We start from the raw sequence: 9,124 nt of genomic DNA, 5'->3' as shown, positions 1-9,124 counted from the left end.
CACAGTGGTCTTCCTAGGATAAAGATATGGAGTTCTTGGGGTGCATTTGTTCATTCACTCTACAAATATTACTGAGTGCTGGGGATTATTCTAAACATTACAACAAATCATGTCTCTTTTCTCATGGGGTTTACATTCTAGCAGAAGAACCAAGATTTTTAAAAGTAAATTTTAAAAATGGTGCCAGTCAGGTAGGTGGGGTAGGGGGTGGAGGGATGGGGAGTAGAGGGGGTAAAGGGGTAAACCCATAGTTAACAGAAATGGGGCACACTGTATGGTAGAAGGATATGCTTGTAGCCCTGGCTTGAGCTAGGCAAATGCATTTCATTACAAAATGTTTGTCCCCCTGTAATATCCTGAATTTAAAAAATAAAATAAAAATAAAAATGTCAGGCAGTGGTAAATGCTTTGTTGAAAATAAAGAGGATGATATGACAGAAAGTGGCTAGTGATATATTTTAGATTGAGTGGTGGAGAAAATCCTCCCCGAGGAGGTGACATCAAGCTGTAACTTGAAAGACCAGAAAGACGTAAGCAAGCTGAGATCCAAGGCAGTGGTTTCCAAGCAAAGGAAACAGCCGTAGTGCCATGTCCCAAATTGGGGACACACTTGGTCTGTTCTTGAAACACAAAGAAGACCCATAGAGCTGGTGCTTAGGAGCAAAAAGAGGCAAGAGATAGGGTGGTGACACATTACGCAAAACCTTGCAGGAAAACCAAGGTAAGAGAATTGGAATTTGTTTTAAATGTTACATGGGCTTATCAGATGGTAACTGACAGCAACAATATTTGCCATTCAGTGAATGGACTGCAGGAAGGTGGGAGCTCACCCTTCTCTCCAGTGGCTTACAGTTGCATTCTACATGGTACTCTTCCCATTCTTTCAGTTACCAGCCCCCATGCCACACTTCTGATAACAGAAGAAGGCCTTTCTCTCTGATCTCCCCCATGTTCTCTTTGTATCTAACCCAGCCTTGAGCCAATGCCTACCTTGAATTCTACCAGATAACTTTATCTCACAGAGAGGCCATGACAAAGGATCTTGAAAGGTTCCCTTTATGGTCCCTTGAACCATTTTCTCAAAATCTTCATTTTGCCATTTCTCCCTCCCTTCACCTCCTCCTGTGCTACCTAGAGTCACTAGCCCTCCTGGAAAGTACCAAATTCACAGCCTTGTTTCCAACTCCAGATTCTCAGCATAAATCCCAAAGCACCTAAAATGGAACTACATTTAATGATCCTCAGCCAGACTGGCAATGACTTCCTCTTCATATATGATTTGGGGGGAAAGGGTCACATTGCTGATTTAGCCTTCTGCCTCCCCTTCCTCATTCAAACTTTAAGAATTATACTTATTGTCCCATTTGTTACCCTTTCATTTTTGTCCCTTTGTTGACAATTTTCAATCTCAGTGATATTAGAATAATGTTGTTAAAGGTTTATTATTCATTCAACCATTCAAAGCAAAAACAAAAAAGCAAAATATCAATAAGCCATGGACCACCAAGTAGTTGAGTAAGAAGTACACTCTGCCCTCAAGAGCTATGAAGGATAGTGAGGACCATGAGACAACATGATACAGAAAAGGGCCTATGGAAAAGGTACTCTCATGGAGGGAATATTCTTCATTCAAAAGAATGCATAAAAATGTTCATTTTCAGTCTTAGTGGCATACAGATATGATTTTAAGACATGACCTATAAATTTATCTTTAAGTGCCTTTTTAAAAAGTTATAACACTTTTTTCTTATTATAGAGGCTATACATGTTTACTATTATATAAAAGAATTATTGTTGTGGTAATTGCCTTGGGGGTCTTCTTCTTCATAAATTCTTTCCCTAGGCCAATGTCTATAAGAGTTTTTCCAACATTACCATGGGGTTCTACTCAGCTAGTACCCCTTGTATTATCCTGGATAGAGCTGGAGCCCATTCTACTAAGTGAAGTATCACAAGAATGGAAAAACAAGCACCACATGTACTCACCATCAAATCTGGACCAACACTTAAGTACACATATAGTAGTAACATTCATCAGGTTGTCAGGCAAGTGGAAGGGGGAGAAGGCATGGGAATATACACACCTAATGGATACAGTGTGCACCATCTGGGAGACAGACATGCTTAAAGCTCTGACTCGGCTGGGGCAAAGACAATATATGTAAGCTAAATATTTGTACCCCCATAATGTGCTGAAATAAAAAAAATTAAAAAGAATAATTGGAAAATACTACTGATCAATAAGAAGAAAATAAAAACACCCTGTTTCTTTTTTTTTTTTTTCTTTTTTTATATGAAAGTGGTTTGGACACCCTGTTTCTAATACCCCAAAATAACCACTGGTAACACCTTAAAACATAACTTCATAGATGGATAGATGATTGATAGATAGATTGATGATAGATAGACACACCTATCTGAGGTTAATTTGTCAACAAAAATGGAGATATGTTCCACATATTGTAACCTAAACATAGTATATATCTTTTCATGTCAATAAATGCTTTCCTATAAAACATTTTAATATTAGATTTTCTATTGCTGGGTTTTTTCCCCCAGAACCTTCCTTGTGTACTACATCTGCTACTCTGTGTTTATTATCTTCTCCACTTCCAGCCCATCCCCAACCCCAGGACATTAGATGAACACGTTGCATAAGAGACTTTCCTCTGGTATGCTCTGAACCACTGGAGTACAGTAGAGAGTCCCCAGGAACACCTGGATCCTTCTTCAGTCCCCCTCTATCTAACCGTACAAATTGGGCAAGTTCCTTTCCTTCTCTGGGTCTCAGATTCCATTCTAAAGCTAAATATAAATGATGCTTGGATTATTTATACCACTACTCCTCCCTAATAATGTAGATAATCTATAGTATCAGATACTATAGTATCTGTATCATCCAATGATAAAGGACATAGTTTTTCTGTTCCATTTGGTCCAATGAGCATGAGTATTTACTAATTCACAGACCCAAATTGATTAGAAAATTCCAGACTAAAACAGAATAAACTGAATTGGTCTTGAAAATGATTTAGACGATCTTCAGATGGAGGGATGGAGGGAGAAGAGGGGAAGCAGGGAGAAAGATCTAAAAACCCATTACTATTACTGCTTATGGTCTACAGCCAGCCTGATCTTACGATTTAAGGACTGTATGTAATATGGAGATGTATGGCCAGAAGACTAAACGTAATAGAAAAATCATCATTGAAATCCCAGAAGACTCATGGGTTTTACATCTGGACAAATGACCTCATTAGGATTTTACCCAAAGCAGAATAGAAGATGCTGCCTCTGATTGCTAAAGTGGAACATTTTAAAATTGCCCTTTACCAGCTGCTTGACATTATCATCTGAAACAAGAAGGGTTTAGGGAAGGAATGGGACAAAACTTCTCAACAGCAAATAGAATATTTCAGGATTGTTATGTAATGGCAAAAGGGGGAAGAAGGGAAGACATCCAAAATGAAAGAAAATAAGGGACCAGTTAAATAAATTATTACCTTTACACAATAGGCTACTAAGCAAGCTTCAAAATGATGATTTTGCTATGTATTTATAAATTTTGTAAGTTGTTCAGAATCCATGATTGAGGTGGAAATCACAAACAACAAATTGGTATGTCTAGTGCAATTACATATTTTAAAAATAAAAAGTATATGCTTACATCTGCATAACAAGATTAATGTCTGGATAGGGGCTGTTAAGTACTTTTTATTTACATATATTTCAAATTTTTTATTTGTATGCCAAATAAATGATAGAAATTTAAAATATTAAAAATAAAATGCAGCTATTCTATGAGGGGTTTTCTTCTTCCAGCAGCCTTCTCTCAGGGACCAGATTTTCTTCTCTTACCTGTTCACCTGAGGCAGGTATATCATTTCAAATTGCTTGACTTCTAGCTTTTCTATGAATGCCTTTTATCATTCCTAGTCTTGTTTCTCTTTTTTTCTGATCTTTTCTTATATCTTTATCCAAGTCTCTAAGTTGGAAGAGGTCTGAGCTTTTATGCATTCCAACCTTTAACTCTATATCAGGTGAAATGCAGATCAGTTAAGAAGCATAAAATCTCAAGTCAACCATCTAAACTAGGGGTAAGCAAACCACCACCCAAGGGCCAAATCCTACCCATTGCCTATTTCTGTAAATTTTTATTGGAACACAGTCATACTCATTTGTTTACATATTTTTCTATGGCTGCTTTCATGCTACAATGACAGAGTTGGCTTACAAACCCTAAAGTATTTACTATATGGCCCTTTACAGAAAAATTTTACCAACCTCTAATCTAGATAGATAAATAGCTAGATAGAAATATAGATGGACAGAAAATATCTCAAAGCAGTTGTACATATCTAAATATGTACAACTTCTAGGATTGGTTGATTTGGTAGCTCAATGATGTCATCAAGGACTGGTTCTTTCCAAATATCCACTATGCCATCAATTTTATCGCCAAACTAATGCCCCTCATAGTTGCAAACTGGCTATAGTGGTTCCCGATATCATATTCTGACCCACACAGTGTTCAACAGAAGAAGAAATCATTGCTTCTGATATCATTTTTTTAAGAGTGGGGAAGCCTCTCTCTCCAAGGGAAAGCACATTTCCTCTCACACTTCACTGGTCACAATTTATCAGCTGCTATCACGTGCTCTTGCCTAAACCAGTCATTCTCAGTAGAATGAGATTTCTTATTGCTTAGACTAATCTAATTTACAAATAAGCTTACACTAGAGACATACGCTCTGATAGGTGGAATCTCCTATTAGGGATTTGGTTGAGTTTTGTGTAACATATTACCCAAATAATAGAGACCAACACAAAAAGTGAGGCCCATTATTCTTTTATATTACTTGAAATCCCTAAGAGATTCAAGACTTGTGCAAAAGCTTAAAGATACAATGGCCTGGAGAAATGTCTGCAATTCTCTTGGCCTTTCCCTGACCATCTGTCCATGATGTCTGCTGTAGCTCCAGCCATCACATCCACAATTCATGCGGGAAGAAGGAAAAAGGAGGGGAAGAATACACAAGCCAAATGACCCTACTCCTCCTTTAAGAGCTTTTCTGGAATACCACATTACAATTTAGTCTTTTATTGCATTGGCCATAATTAAGTCACATGATCATTCCTACTACCTACTAGGGAGGCTGAGATATGCAATTGCTTAGCTGGGCACTTTTACTTCTCATAATCAAATTACACTGTGTAATACTACTACTATGTGAGTAAATAAAACTTGTGTAGATACTAATTGATCACCACTTATGTGCTCATATGGTAGTAACATTCATCAGGTGTCAGACAGGTGGGAGGGGAAGGAGGGAATGGGTATTATATTCATACCCAATGGGTGCGGTGTGCACTGTCTGGGGGATGGATACAAGTGTAGCTCTGACTTGGGTGGGGCAAAGGCAATATGTGTAACCTATACATTTGTACCCCCATAATATTCTGAAATAAAAAAATAAGTGGGTAGCAGTAGTGGCAAAGTAGTCTCTGCCAGAGGTGGACCTTGACCAAATCAGGGTTCTGAACAAAAAGAGGTAATGAAGGTTAGGTAGATAATCCACAATATTTACTACATATCCAATGGGAAAAATCCTCTTTGGTATCTCTGATAAATAATATTATTTTACCATCTATTCATCTCACATTGTCCAGTCTAGACAAGGAAAGAAACTACTATAAACAAAGCTCTTTCTTCCTTTTATTTTAATATAGACTATCTCAACTACACTAGGGATTAATGTCCCCTTGTACTCTGCACACCTTGGTTTAATGATACCACAAAGGAATAAGAAAAAACCTCAACCATGTCCTTTTCCTTTGGATTCCTCACTTGATCCACCTCCTGGGCATACTATTCCTTAATTAACATTTGGGATGAAAGGTGATACAAAAACACCAGCATCACAAAAACAAACTGAAAATATTTTCTTTACAGCACAGAGTAAATTTTATCCCTGAATTTCTATCCATGTCATTGGAGATAATGTTTAAAAAGCATTTCAATTTCATTCATTCCATCTGACAAGTTAGTGTTGAGATGGTTCTTTAAATATTTAATAATTGCTTGAGATATTTCCCTTTATTATAATTCTATGGTTAAAATCCCCTGACTCTTTCATCAATCCGAGGGTCTGGAACAAACAGAGGCAGTTAATTTCCAGGCAAACGTTAAATCATGTGATTTCTATTCCAATTTCCTGAAGGTCAAATGAAGCACTGCACTGAAGGGAGTGTGCTCACTTCTCTTCTTCCCCTTTGCCAGCCATTCCTCTTTCACTGCACATCTGCACCCCCGCCCCCAGCCTCCCACGCCCTCCCAATCAATTCAAGCCTGTTTCTCTTAATCATCATCAAGGAGACAAAAAGGTATAGCTTTGGAGCATCAAGCCACAATTTCACACCCCATTTGCACAAGAACTCAGAAGGCCACTAATGTGCTGTTTGCTTTTTAGCAAACATCTCTGCAGTCATCACAGAAATATGTTTTGGCACGCCTCCCAGGACACGGGAGCTCTTTATGAGAGCTTGTCTTGAAGTGCCTTCATGCAACATTAGGATGTTCACTGCCATCTGTAAACTGGACCTGGCCCAGAGACGTTTGGGACCAGACCAAGAGAACTTTGATATGTGAGGAAGGTGAAAGTAGATGTCACTTTTTAATTATTTCAATACTTCTTGCCCTCCTACCAAAACAGTCCCACTTGCCAGGCACTTATAGGATCCACCCTTCACCAACCCTCTTCTAGACCACTTGACAGTATAAAATCATCTGCTTTAACCCATGGTCATGACCCAAGTCACACTCAGCTTTTCTTTGTACACTCAAGTCATCAACTGAGGTTAAAAATTGTCTCCAGCTTTCTCTGTTTCCTGCCATACACCTCCAGATCAGGAAGCATCCTTCCCTGACATGTACCATGTAAAGCATGCAAATTAGCAAGACAAACTGAGGCCAAATGATCACTTTGTCTCACAATCTGCTCCCAATATCACCATAATGCCAACACTTCCTGCACTGCACCCCTCCTGGGTTCTGAACTCTTGCTATTTCCAAACCACCAAGAAGTAATTTATAAGCAGGTTCACTTTCATTCAATCTCTAATTATTGAATCCCAACTATATTCCAGGCACCAAGAACAAGAGAGAATTCCTTCTCTGGTGAAGCTTACAGTCTACCAGGATCACTAGAACGTGTGTGTGTGTGTGTGTGTGTGTGTGTGTGTGTATTTGCTTCAGTGAAAAAACATATATATATATATATATATATATATATATATATATATATATATGTATGTATATGTGCTTGGATGGTGTTATGAACATATAAATATATAGAAGCACAGAGAAGGGACACTTCACAAAACCAGAGAAATTAGAAGCTACTTCCTGGGTTAGAAGATACATGATGAGCTGAATATTGAAAGATGAATAAGAATTAATCGTGTGAAAGAAGGAATAAGGCAGAAGAGGAGCAAAGGTACAGAAGCAAGAACTCTAATGGGAGAGAGAAACAGGCAGTTTTGTAGTACAAGAGTGAACACATGAGGCTAGGGGTGAAATGAAATGAAGCAAGAGAGACAAGCCAGGGCCAGGTCACAGAAGGCCTTGTATACTATGCCAAGCAACATAGATTTTACTCCACACAGGGGAGCACTTGAAAGGGTTTCAGCAGGGGAATTATATGATGAGATTTATGCTTTATACAGGTCACTATGGTTCCTGAGCAAAGGATGAATTTAAGAGGGAAAAGCCAGAAGCAGGTGGCTGTTAGGAGGCTGTGGTAGTAGAGCAGAAAGGCAGTTATGAGGGTTGTCATTGTGGAAACAAAGAAAGATTCAAGAAAATACATGGGAGGGAAAACTAGCAGAACTTGGTGATCATCTGGATCTACAGAGTGAAAAAGAGGTAGGAGATTAAGGTGACTCCCATGTTTGTGACTTCAGTGACTAGGGATACAAATATAGAAGTTGGTGCAAGGAGAAAAATAGATACTGTGCTCTGTTTTGTGCCTATTGCATGTGAGAAGATGCTTATGGGAAGATGCTCAGTGGATATGTTGCTCAGAATTGGCCATTGGAATATGGAACTAAGGGATGAGATCAAGTCAAGAGGCAGAGACGTGTGAGATATTAGCCTATGGGGAAATTAAAACCATGAAACAATATAAGGGCCCCTTTATCAAAATGCACAGCCCAAAAACAGCAGTAGAACCAGGGAAGGAGGGCTGAGAACTACCTTGTTGAAGGGAAAAGCAAAATAAGAGCAGCCCATGAAAAACAAAGCAGAGAAACAGAGCAAGAGGGAGAGAATCAGGCAAGAGTGACAGAAGCCAGGGAAGTTGGGAGACTTCCTTTCAGGAAGAAAGGATTTTTGGAAAAACAAAGCAAATTAAATACATATATTTACCATTTTCTCCCCAAGATAAAGACAAAACAAAGCACTATAAAAATATTTTTAAGTTGTAAATGCACAAAGAGAATAAAATAGGAGATACCAAAAGATTAGATATGTCAACAAAGTTTTGGAAATTGTCAAGAAGATGAGCAAGTGTCACTAGCTTAGAACTGAGGAAAAAACTAAAACATAGGTTCACAAGGTTTGGAGTGAGGGTGGAAGAATACAGAAAAAAGCAAAGTCCTATTTATATAGCATGCTCAGGAACTAGAGAGCAAGTTATCTTTGAAGCTCCAAGTATGACTGGGCTAAAAATGGAAAGATAGTTTGAAAGTTTGTATAAAGAAGAATAAAACTGATATCCACTGCAAGCTAGTGACTGCCCTGTCCCATCTCAGAGGGGAGGACTGGATTTTTAATCTCTGGAGAAGATGAACAAAAGAGGTTCTGGTCTGAGGGATAGCAGGTCCAAATAAAAGTAGGAGCAAGTAAAGTTAGAACTCTGTATTGAGCAGTGAGACTCCCATCTTCCTCTCCTGCCTGGCTCCCAGAATGCTGATAGCTCTCCTCACCTCCACCCCTACAAACACACCCCCCACATTTTAAGTAGGAGAATAAAGATGCTTCCTCTCTGGGGAAACTAACCTGCACAAAAGAATTACATACACTGACAACTGAAGATGCACCAGTAAAATGCCAAGTCACACTTTA

This window comes from Microcebus murinus, chromosome 4 (genome assembly GCF_040939455.1).
Source record: "Microcebus murinus isolate Inina chromosome 4, M.murinus_Inina_mat1.0, whole genome shotgun sequence".
Classification (NCBI taxonomy): Eukaryota; Metazoa; Chordata; class Mammalia; order Primates; family Cheirogaleidae; genus Microcebus; species Microcebus murinus.
The sequence above is the reverse complement of the archived record's forward strand: the minus strand, read 5'-3'. Positions refer to the sequence as shown.